The 12,850-nt window shown below is 34.8% G+C and overlaps 1 long non-coding RNA gene across 3 annotated transcripts; it reads right to left on the bottom strand.

Moving 5' to 3' along the window:
• Positions 1-2,534: 2,534 nt before the first annotated feature.
• LOC136234987 (uncharacterized) lies at positions 2,535-12,012 on the bottom strand. 3 transcript variants are annotated; one of them, XR_010691597.1, is made up of 5 exons: positions 11,720-12,012; positions 10,245-10,376; positions 9,810-9,915; positions 4,160-9,263; positions 3,604-3,974 (listed from the first exon to the last, which is right to left on the bottom strand). It is a non-coding gene; the product is annotated as an uncharacterized lncRNA (long non-coding RNA). The 3 variants fall into 3 exon arrangements; XR_010691598.1 differs by lacking the exon at positions 3,604-3,974 and adding an exon at positions 2,535-3,013 and having other exon boundaries at positions 8,133-9,915; XR_010691596.1 differs by having other exon boundaries at positions 4,160-9,915.
• Positions 12,013-12,850: the final 838 nt, after the last annotated feature.

The following is a 12,850-nucleotide window of genomic DNA, read 5'->3' as shown; positions in this document are numbered from 1 at the left end:
CTAATTTTGAAACTTGACACTTTTTTTGACCTAATTATTTTGATCTCGAATTAACCCTAATTGAAGTGTCAAACCAAATTTGATTTTAGATTGAATTGATGCTACCATATATCTTGAGATTAATCAATAAAGAATAAATTGATCCGAACCCGAATATGTAAATACACGTTTTAAGGTTTTTCAGGTGCTTTCATTTTTTTCGGTATATTAAGTGCTCTAAAATTAAAAGTGGCGAGCTTATTGCCTTAAAGTCAACCATTAAGTAATTAATTAGGTCAAAAATAAGATTAATGGTTGAAATTCATTAATTAGATAAAAAAAAGTGAAAAATATTTCGTAGAAAAAAACAACAAAAGCCCATGAAAATCATTAAATAGTATTTTGAGGTCCTAAAAAGCCGAATTTGTCTAAAAGATGGTGGGGCCCATAGTTTTGCTGTGGGTTTTGATCGTTGACCCATTTCCTAACGGATTAGGGGTACAAAACCCTAAACCCTGATTTTGAGACTTGACACTTTTTTTGACATAATTATTTTGATCACGAATTAACCCTAATTAAAGTGCCGAACCAAATTTGATTTTGGATTGAATTGATCCTACTATATATCTAGTGGATTAATCAATAAAGAATAAATTCATCCGGACCAAATATATAAATACACATTTTAGGGTTTTTCGGTATATTAAGTGCTCTAAAATTAAAAGTGGCCAGCTTGTTAGATTAAAGTGAACCATTATTTAATTAATTAGATGAAAAACTAAGATTAATGGTTGAAATTTATTAATTAGGTCAAAAAAGTGAAAAATATTTCTTAGAAAAAAACAAAAAACAAAGCCAGAATCACTAAATCGTATTTGTTAGGTCTTAAAAGAGGGTGAGACCAACATTCTTCTATCATGTCTCTTTATGCTTTTCTTTTGGATGATTGTAAATATCATCTTATCTCTTTTAATGAAGTTGTTGTTTTTTATGTTTGTTTCTCTACGAATAGGGTTGCTCATCAGGGCCGGTCCAATGATAGTGGTATTCTAAACCGCTGGGACACTTGCTGATCCTAATGCAAATTTCGTTTTAGACCTTGTATACCTATATATATATATATATATATATATATATATATATAATAAACAAATTTTGGACCCCCTAACAACCATTGGCCCTAGGCCTGCGCACTCCTGGCCTAGACCCAGTGCCGGCTCTGTTGCTCACTAGCTAGTTGTTGTAGCCTATTATATGCCTTGTATTTCCTATTTAATATCATACTTTATATCTTCATTTTCTAGTGTTCGCCAACACTATTTTCTTCTCTCCTCCCTCGGGGTTAGGATCCTCACATTGTCGCACAGAATATTTGGAAATGTAATAACTTAAAAGTATGTGACCAACTTTGACCGTTAAATTTGATTCTCTCGCCCAAAAAATTTAATAAAATCAATCCATGAAAAACCAAAAATCACAAAAATGGCATCATTTTGTATAAAAAAATTTATTTTAACAAAACATAACTATAGATATTCACGGGAATTTATACACGACGGGGAAGAATTTTCACGGAGCGGATATAGTAATCCTTATCCTTATCACCATTTTGGCTTTGGCGAGAAATTATCTCCCTTGCCCATCCCTATCCCTAATTTATCCCTAATTTTCACTTATTACTAATCCCCATCGGGTTGGAAACATGTAGTTTTTTTATAATGCCTGATTACCATCCCTACATACAAATTGAGTGATAATGAAATTTGTGAATGGACAGAGTGCTCCATCAATAACAATTGAAATTGACACAATTTCAAACATCAGTGTAAATTCGCTCAACTTGTAAAAATTAATGGTATTATTATGTTAGTTATGATGTTAGAGGTAAAATTACTTTTGCTGGACAATATTAAATGTATTTTTTGCACTTTATATATATACATATAATCTTATTCACTATTATGAAAAAACATTATTTTTGCTCCATTCTCGACACGTGCTATGCCATGAGTCAATTCTCATTATGGCGACATATGTTTTGGTCACATTGCGAATAGACATTGTTAAAAAGTTAATTAATTAATAGATTAATACATTTTTTGTCCATAAAAGAGGGCGAGCCTTGGCGCAACGGTAAAACGTTGTTGCCGTGTGACGAGAGGTCACGGGTTCGAGTCTTAGGAGGGGCCTCTTGCCAATTAACAATATCTGACTAAATCAAAGACTAATTCTAATATGTATATTTAGAGATATATCCAGCAAGAGCACGATATTCAGCTTCGGTTTTATCATCCAAGAGTTTGTTACTGCAAGTGAAAGAAGTAAACGTATCGTTGTGGGCTTGATAACTGGACTATATGTTTGCTCATAGTCAAGATCGGGACGTTGATGATATCCTTTGGCAACGATCCGTGCTTTGTATCGGTTGACAGATCCATCAGGGTTCAGTTTGATGCGAAAAACCCAGAGACAGCCAACCTTATTGTTGGCTTCGGTTTCTGGAACTAACTCCCAAGTTTCATTGGTAATGAGTGCATTATACTCCTCTCTCATAGCTGCACGCCATTGTGGATGTTCCACAGCTTTAGTATAACAAGAAGGGGTGACAGTTTCAGTCACGGCCTGATAGATTTTTGGACGAAGCGAACCCGTTTGAGTTCTTGTAACCATGAGAGTGGGTTGTAAAGGTTGGGGCTGTTCAGGTGGGGCTGTTTGTGATGCATTGGGTAAATTTTGGTGTGATGAGAGTTGATAGCCGCTAAAATCAACAAGTAGAGGGACAGTAGGCTGATTGGAAGCTGGCGGGGGGGCTGTTTGTTGTGGAGGTTGGTAACTCTCGAAAATTTGGTAAGGGATGATATGGAATAATGGTGCGAGTGGGATTAGAGGAAGTTGTATTTGGGCGTGGAGCTGTTGGGGGAATAGCAGTAAATGGTTCTTGTGCTGATGGAAAAGAAATTGTGACCGGAGCATTCGACAGATCAGTCATAGATATCTGGCGCATCTTATTGTTTAACAGAGGAAATGGAAACTCCTGTTCATTGAAAACCACATGACGTGAGATAAAGATTTTGTTGTTAAGCAAGTCATAACATTTATAACCTTTATGTATTTTGCTATAGCCAATGAATATGCATTTACAAGAAAGTGGAAGCAATTTATTTGAATTGTAAGGACGGAGCCAATGATAGCAAACACAACCAAATGTACCGAACAAAGTATAATCGGGTGTATTGCCAAACAATTTTTCATATGGGCTAAGGTAATCAAGTATTTTGGTGGGTAATCTGTTGATGATAAACATTGCACATTCAAAGGCATAAGACCAAAATTTCATAGGTAATTTAGCATGAGTAAGTAATGAAAGACCCGTTTCAACAATATGGCGATGCTTGCGTTCGGCGCAACCATTTTGTTCCGGTGTGTATGGACAAGACACTTTTTGATTGATCCCATTGGTACTAAGATAATTGGTTAAAGCCTGAAATTCACCCCCCCCAATCTGATTGAAAAATTAAAATTGGTCGTTGAAAATATTTTTCAACCAATGTTCCGAATTTAATGAATACACTCAAGATTTCAGATTTATACCGCACAAAAAATAGCCAAGAGAATTTGCAAAAATGATCATAGAAAATAACATAATAGCGATAATTGTCATGTGAATCAACTGGAGCAGGGCCCCAAACATCAAAACAAACCAATTCTAACGGATTAGAAGCAACGAATGTAGAAACAGGAAACGGTAAGCGATGTGCTTTACTAACACAACATGAATCACAAAAGGGAGCACATTTATTATCATCAAAGTCAAGTTTATTCAAAGCAATTGCTTTCTTAACAATGGGGAATTGAGCATGACCCAAATGGGCATGCCATAAAAAGAGACTAGTGTTAAAGGCTCTAATGCGATTTTGACTTGATGAAGGAAGCCACAGTGTGTAAAGTCCATCCTTATTCACCCCTCCACATATCTCCTTCTTTGTCTCCAAATCCTTCAAAACAAAGTAATTAGCAAAAAACTCAACCGAAATAGAATTTGATTGAGTTAGAGAAGACATAGAAAGAAGGTTATTAACAGTGTTAGGAACATGGAGTATATTTCGAAACTTTAGAGGAATATTGGAAATAGGAAAATCAGATTTACCAATATGAGAGATAGGAATTGTGGATCCATTACCTACTACAACTTGCTCAGGACCGTCATATTCAGTGTGATCATGGAGGTTGTCCAAATCAGCTGTTAAATGATGCGTTGCGCCAGAATCTAGGAGCCAATCAGTGGAGGAAGGGTTGGAGGTGGTGGCCATATTAGAGGACGGTTTAAGAGAACCCCTGGTATTGCGATTGAATTTTGGTGATAGACACTGTCTAGCAATATGTCCCGATCCTTTACAATTGTGACATGTGAGAGTGGAGACATCAAGTGGAGCTGAATTTGTGTAAATGTTTCTACTATAATTATTTGGGGCAGAGAAACCCCGACTGGATCCATAATTAAATTGACCGCGACCGCGGCCCCGTGGCCTGTTGTTTGAACCGGCAGAATAATGAACGGAGGGAGTAAAGCTTGATGGAGCTGTGACTCGAGAGAGCTGTCGCTCCTCACTATGAAGCAAGCCAGTTAAGTCTTCAAACGCAATAGATTCCAGACGAGCTTCTATTGCACGAGTGAAAGGCCGATAAACATCATTCAGGCCATCCAAAATTGCACCAACTAAATCATCGTTACTTACAGGATTTTGAAGAGCAGAGAGCTCGTCACTGAGAGATTTGGCCCGTAAAAGATAGGAAGAAATATCATCGTTCTCTTGATGTAAATTATGAAGACGATTCTTCAATTCACGGATCTGTGACTTCGATCCAGTGGCATAGGCTTTAGCCAGCTTTTCCTAGGCGGCTGCTGCAGTTTCAGCCCCAATAACTTGGGAAATTACGCCCGATGAAAGAGAAGAGATGAGCAAACTGAGGACCTGTTGGTCCTTTTGCTCCCAAACTTCGAACGCTGGATTGTCTGCTCCGGTTTGTAATTTCTTGGGCGGCGGTGCAGAAGTTGCATCAACATGATGTCCCAACTTCTGACCTTTCAAAATAGGCACAACTTGTGTCTTCCACAACAGGTAATTGGAGGCAGTTATTTTGTGATACCATGGAGATAATTAATTGAGCGATTGAAAGGAGAAATCCCAGGGAAAAATTAAAATTCAGAGTTGTGAAACCTCAGAACTGCTCTGATACCATGAAACAATCATGATTCTCCAGTGATTTGGTATTGATAGAGTTTGTGCTTAAATAAGCTTTACAAGATAGAATCGGTTACAACAATAATTCTAAAGATACAAGGAGTAAATCAAGCTAACAATATCTGACTAAATCAAAGACTAATTCTAATATGTATATTTACAGATATATCCTCTAACAATATTAGCTACCTAAACTAGATTAAAGTGTAAACATTTAAACTTTTTCAGAAAAATTATATACTTTGTTAAAAGGATTAATAAGTTTTAAACAAGTTAAATTGGTAAAATGAATATTCTAAAAGTATAAAAAAGCAATTGAATTTTTTCAGATAAGTATAAGCAGTTAGGTATCTTAAGCTTTAATTATTAATTACATTCAGCAACTCTCTCTCATCCCTTTTTTTCTCCTCTCTTTTTTCTCATGGTTTCTGTTGAATTAGAGATTCTTTTTCCAATCAACATTCGAAATTTATTTACAAATATACATCCATTTTAATCATGGAATTGGGATGCCGTAAAGGGATTACTTTATCAATCTTCCATTATCCAAAGATTTTCAACAAAAAAAATTATTATGAGGAAAGTTGGTATGTTATTACTAATGGACGTATGAGGAATCTCATTCTCATAGATTGGATTTATAGAGGACTAGAATGGAAGAGGTAAACTTGACACATAGGAACCAATTGCAGCATGTCTCCATACTTCTATCAAATTCAAGTGGATGTCTTGAGTTGTATAATTAATGAAAGAAAAACCTAACTAATGATATCATTGTTATGGTTTAACTAAATGTTAAATGTGTTTTAATGTTTTTTTATCTGAGTCCATTATTATTAGGCAAATTAGAAAGAGGTGTGGTGTGCTTTGGGTATGGTAAGTAGTAGACATGTGGTGAAGAAGTTTTGTGATGAAAAGACACGTACATGGAAGATGTGGAGTGCAATGGATATTTAAAAATTGTTGAAGGAGGACATGTATATGTGATGAGAAGACACATGCATGGAAGATGTGGAGTGCTCTGAATAAGTTGAGAAACTAAGAGTAAGGCTATAAACCAACTCTGAATCTAATTCTCTTTCTTCTTCTTTTTTCTGTTTTTGCTTGAGATTTTGTTATAGTATCTGAGCAAATACATTTCCCCATAAAAATCTTAGTCTTTCTCATTGGTTTTGCATTCTTCAAACTTGATTCATGTTTGTTGTCTACCATCTTTCTTTCAAAAATGTCTTACATTACGGTAGTAGCCGAAGAAAATTGCGGCAATAAGGATAACAATCTTAATCAAGAAGGAAATTTTCTCGCATCTCTCTATATATAGTAGGTACATCTCCATGGGTAGTTCCATATAGCTTGCGAGCAATACCTTAGGTTTGTCAATAGTTTTGTTCAGTCTTACTTGCTCTACTTTCTAAAAAACACAAAATCCTAAAAAGTCTAAGAAAAAATAACTTTCTCTCTTATTTCATAAAAGAAAAATCACACTTTTTTACACTTAATTATACACAGTATTATAATATTTTCCATTTAGCCAAATATTTTCCTCATTAATACCTAAACTAAACCTTCTTTAGAACCCATGCAAAAGACCTTTTGATTATATTTTGGTTAGACTAGCAAGTGATAGAGACTAAGAACTATACGCCATTACTTATCACAATACTTGTAATGAATTGAGTGTTAAATTTTAAACCTTGAGTGAAAAGTAAAGATTAAAGGCTACAAGAAAAGAAAAGCCTTGAGATATCACCTTATGAGGTTGTACACTAGTTCATACTTTCAAATATGGGATGTATTGAATAATGTAATACTTTTGAGAAAACCTTATTTTGTTAAAGTTCATCTATGTCGTATGATTTACATAAGTTGAGATTATTGAATGTCATTGAAATAAGTCTTATCAAAGTTATAAGCTACATGGCTTGTTTGATTTCAAATTTTATTTTGAATCTAACACTTCCTTCAAGAAAAGGAATGTTCAAAATGTGACCAAGTTGTTATAACCATTTATATAATATTTTAACTCATTGTTTTATGTTATTTTTTAGTGGTTTGTCAATGTTTGTCCCTAGTTGTTAGTGTATTTTACTTTATTCTTCTATTGAATGGAGTCTTGAGTGATTTGAGGTGTTTTTGGAAATAAAACAAAGTAATTAGATAAATCTTCCAATAGACTGCTCGACCAGCTGACTGTAATTCTAGAATAAGAAGAAAAACTAAAATCTGCCTAAAAACTTCAAAACCTTCCTTACTAAATTCTAAATCAATTATAGGAAGAAAAAGAAGAATCCTTAAAGGTTGGGGACATATAAATATGCTTAAAAAGACTCCAAAACCTTCCTTAATTATTTCCAAATCAATTATGGCAAGATAAAGCATCAATATTAAAGACAAGCTAGACATTTTAGGTGGTTTTTATATAAATAAGAGCCCCAAAACTCCTATAAATAGGGAGCTTTGCTAGTTTGTAGGTCTATGCTCCAAACACCATTTTTACATCATGTGTAGCTCATTTTCATTATCTTTAGCTTTCAATTGCATTGGTGGTTATAAATTATTTTATTCATTTCAGATCTAGTTCTTTTTTTATTATAGCAAGGGTTAAACTAACCCATAGTTTAGACCTTGCAAAACTCGACTTTGCTTTCTATTCACCTTGTGTTCTCAATATACTATTATATTAAAGTTCATATTTTCTTTCATCTACATCTTCTTCCATTTCTAGATTTCATTTAATATATTGTGGTCAGACAGGCATCCAAATCTGAGTACTATAGGATGTGAAAATCTTTGAGGATGCATCCCCAACTCGGAAAACTTTTCAGTGTACATTTAGCCAGAAATGAGACAAATAGCAGAAAACAAATGTGAAGAACAATGGTCTAGAGAGAGAGGAAAGTTAATACTTACATGAGTGGTGCTGGGAGGAGAAAACTCAACCTCGTAGGTTGGGCCTCCCTCAAAGTAACAAGTGTAGGGAACCCCTAAAATGTTCATATGGGACATGTGTCACTCGAAGGTGGTAACTAGTGAGCCTAGGGCGCAACTCTTCGGAGTACCACCCATTCCTAGGGCGCAACTTCCAGACATACCACAACCTCCACCAGATCAGCTTGTGAACGGCCTTGTCTTCCTCATCTTCACCCGAGGACAAAAAAAAAGGGATGCTCTAATGAGGTAAAATATATGTGTATGTGTCTGATTAATGCAATACCACTCATCCTATTAGCGGCAACTGAAGGACCAGCAACGAAAGGTTCTGGAATGGGAGCCATGATCCTCTATCGAGTATGGAGAAGGCTCCTACAGAAGGCATGATAAGCACCCTCCACAATGGAGATTTTCACACTAAACCCGTAGAGACCAAGATCATCCTTCCCAGAAGCCTAGAGATCCACATCATATGATGTCGCTTCCTTGGGATATGTTGTTGATATTCGGGCTTGTGGGAGGGATCAATCTTGGTATCTACCGGATTGGCACGGAGATCTCTAGTGTGGACGGTGGTGCTTATCCTGCCTCCCGTAGGAGACTTCTCCCTGCTCGGCCTAGGATCACAGCTCCCATTGTAGAGCCTTTCACAGTCCTTCCTTTTGTTGCCACTAATATAGTGAGTGGTACCTACATTATTCATACACATATCTTTTACCTTATTATTAGTGACTTGAGTGCATTCCCTTTTTTAACCTCGATGGAAGAAGAGGTAGATAGGGTCGGAGACTGATCTTGTGGAGGTCATGCTATGTTTGGCAGTTTAAGAGGTCCTCCTGCGGGCATGGCTGGTGCTATGGAGTGGTGCACCCTCGGCTCACTAACTACCACCTTCGAGCGGTACATCTTCCTTATAAACATTTTTGGGGCGCCTTACATTCGGTACTTTGAGGACCAAATCTTCCTAGATCCCCTTTCTTTGTGTTCTTTTTCCATTTATTTGTCTCTTTTCTGTCAGATCTTTGCTTCCCAAATCCCTGACATGATCCAAGTCATGAATGCAATGAAGCACTAATAACACCTCGACCATCATGATGTCCCAGTGATCTCCTGTTTGCATATGATATTAAATGAATGATATGTTTATATATATGAATGCTATGCTTATTATCTATTTTTTGTTAGTTTATTCTAGAGGCTATTGTTAGGGAGGAGCAGTGAAGGGTTTAGGGTTTAGGCTATTGTCAAAATTTTGCACATAAAAAAACTCAACACAATAATATGACGTGAGTGAGAATATTCCTCTTGTAAAAAATATATGTTAAAAATGCGACATCCGAGAAAGAAACATGGTTGTCAATGTATGCATTTATGTGGGCATAAAAGCCTTCTAAGGTGGACTTACTTGTCAGAAATAGTTTGAACGAATTGCTTAGTTTGCCAAAATTTATATATATATCTTAAAATATTATTTTCTACAATTTCAGAAATTCCATAATAAAACAGAAAATATAAATTATATAAAACTTATTAATGCGTAATAATTCAAGTTATACATTCGCTAAAAAAAAATTTAAAGTTACCCATTGGTGTAAAAAAAATTAAAGTTATATATAAACTAAATTAAATACAAATAATTGTTGCTTGTATCCATACAAGTAAATGTTGAGAAATCGGTCTCTTGGGTAAGGCACATAATCTGCTCGAGGGTGCACATTCATCATGCATGATGTGGGAAGCATAACGGTTGAAATTTTCTCACCTGAACGAAAACCAAATAAACAAAAAAAACATGATAAATCAATCTAAACATAATCACAATTACATTCAATTTTCTTTGATCACGAGAGTCTAGAGTGTGTTCTATAGGATTTATAATTAGATACAGTTTTCCGAACTTTTCACGGTTTTATATGATAGTTCATGTTAGCCGACCCCGAACCATTTCGGGGCTAAGGCTTTGTTGTTGTTGTTGTTGTTGTTGTTGTACAGTTTTCCGAACTACAAAAATTTTAAAAATCCTCATAAGTGCACTCTGTTTTTTATGCATTGAATTTAAGTGTTAAATGACATTTTTTTATCAATACTTACATTATAAAATGTATCAACAATCTTCAATGGACTAGTAAAATTAGAGGATCTGAGCAGCTGTATTCAACTTCAAGAGGGTCACAAGAGCAGTGCCATCTACTTGAACTGACCTGAACTGAATCCAAGGATGGCCTGCAAAACAGTAGAATAAGTAACATTAGGAACATTCCAAACATGAATTTAAAAACTATAAAAAGATTCCAAAATATCATCACTTGCTCCACTTTTAAATAGCTGAAGGTGTTGTTAAGAAAATCATTCCAAACATGTGCCCATCTTATAGAGCTAATCCTAAACATGAAAATCAATGGCTTCCTCAAGAGGAATTGATCCGGAGTTAGCAATCCTACATATGGCCACTTCAAGAAGAAATCCTACTCATGTCCAGGAACCACAGTAATACACCTTAGGTGAAATTGCATAAATGAATATCCATTTTAATAGAAGATCCTATTTGCAAATACATGAAGAGATGATTTTACAATGATGAAAAATTATCACTTAACTAGTAACATTACATATCAATAACATGAATGGACTCAAAGAACTATTTATAAAAATATGGCATAAATTATACTTTACTCCTCAAAGTTGCATGAATAGATGTTATATGAATTTTTCTATATCCATCCTAAGATATGAACTTAAAGCACGAGACAGGGCATCGTTACTTAGCCTTTTAACCCCAAAAGGTAGAACCAATTATCTACACTAACCCCAAAATCAGAAACAATTATCTATTAACCCAAAAGGCATAACTAATCTGCAGGTAACTGATGATAACCAAAAATACAATTGTAATTATCATTTAAAACTATAATATCAAAAGCTAAGTTTAAGACTTCATCAGGACTCTAGCCAACATTTTTGCATTTAAAATAGAGACTCCACCATAAGTAACACCATAATGAAAATGACCTAACCAGTAAGTTATTAGCTCTTCTCAACCTCAACTTTTCAGCAAACCTCAACTTTTCGCACAACAGGAAAAGGTAACAACAGAAGCACAATGAAAACCACTTACCATAGACAAAACTAAAAACACTTCAAACAAAATGAATGCTTCAATGCCAACATCAAACACTTCATCAAACACTTCAAACGCTAATACAGCTTATTTATGATAACAGAAACCCTAGAAATAAACAATTAAGAGTCAATGAAAAGGACAAAATAAGAGTAAGACTGAGACTGACCTCCCTCACAGCCTCCATTAAAGAGAATGAGAAGCTCTAGAACTCCGAAAAACATAATTGACTAGAACAGGGCGAGAAATCACAAAACTCCATGAACATCACAATAACCATCCCAAATCCAAACAAATATAGCCAAACAACCAGCTCAAGCCAAAAGACACATAATACCCTTTGCATCTCTAGGAGTTCTTAGAACTCGCAAGAACCCGAAAGAAAAAAAAAACCCGAAGTTGAAGAAGAGCGTGTAGAATGAGAGGAAAGAGCAAACCTTAGTCTTACCTTGCATGTAGGGATAGAGGCCAGCTAGACACCTTCAGGCAGCCAAGGACATCATCGGAGTAAACCGGCAGGCGCCCGAAAGCCCAAGTTGTCCCACAGAACCCTTAGAGGTCTGATTGGAACGAAACAAAGCCATAGAACCCATCTAGGAGAAGTAGAGGGAGATTGATTAAAGAGAAACCGAAGTGAAACAAACCCAGAACTCGTGTTTTCAAGGGTTCCAGGAGGACAATGATGCAAGAAGTGGAAGATGGGAGAGAAGGTGGAGGCAGACAACAAATGTAATTAGGGCTAATCTCTAATTTCTCCATAGCACAAATATAAATCCCTAAAATGGACCAAATGGATACATCGGGCCTATTTAACCTTTATTTCTTAATGGGCTTGGTAAAATAATGCTAATTTGATTTCTTCATTCCTCACTTATATTTAGACTCATTAATTTAATTCAAATATACATGTTTATTACTTTATGTATTTGAATTGTGTTTTATAGTCTTAGTCGATGAATTCTATTCGTTGGCTAAATTTCATAATGTAGTTTCCAAATAAATATATAATGTATTCTTAGGTTCAATTTAATACCAAATCCAACTTGTGTGAAAAGATTTCATTTGTTTTGTGATTTAATAATAGAATTGTAGTTTAATATTTATAAATTCGGAGAAATATTTATCTTTATCCATCTCATACAAAAGACAATATAATTTTTAATTTTTTTTATGTCTAATCATATGTTTATGAATTGTTACTAATAAATGATAAAATGACGCACATATGAAGTGTAGATAATAAGATTTATGATCGATAATACAGTTTGATGAATTATCTATCAAAGTGACCCAATTTGCCAACTTTATGAGTAAAATTGCTCTTCATAACCAATGTTAGTGGTAAAATTGCACCATTTTGAACGATTGAGATAAAATTGCTCATGGATGTAGACGTTAGACGTATTTTTGCAACTTACCCCCTTAAATTTATTTTATACTTAAAAACTATTATTTTAAATATTAAAATATAATTTTATATTTTTGTTTTGTTTAAAAATATATTAGCAGCATTTCTTTCTCTCTCCTTTCTTTCCTATTTAATTTCACTCAAAATATAATTCAAATATCCAAGTATATA

Source organism: Euphorbia lathyris, chromosome 7, assembly GCF_963576675.1.
Source record: "Euphorbia lathyris chromosome 7, ddEupLath1.1, whole genome shotgun sequence".
NCBI classification, from domain to species: Eukaryota; Viridiplantae; Streptophyta; class Magnoliopsida; order Malpighiales; family Euphorbiaceae; genus Euphorbia; species Euphorbia lathyris.
This window is presented reverse-complemented; position numbering and strand designations above follow the sequence as displayed.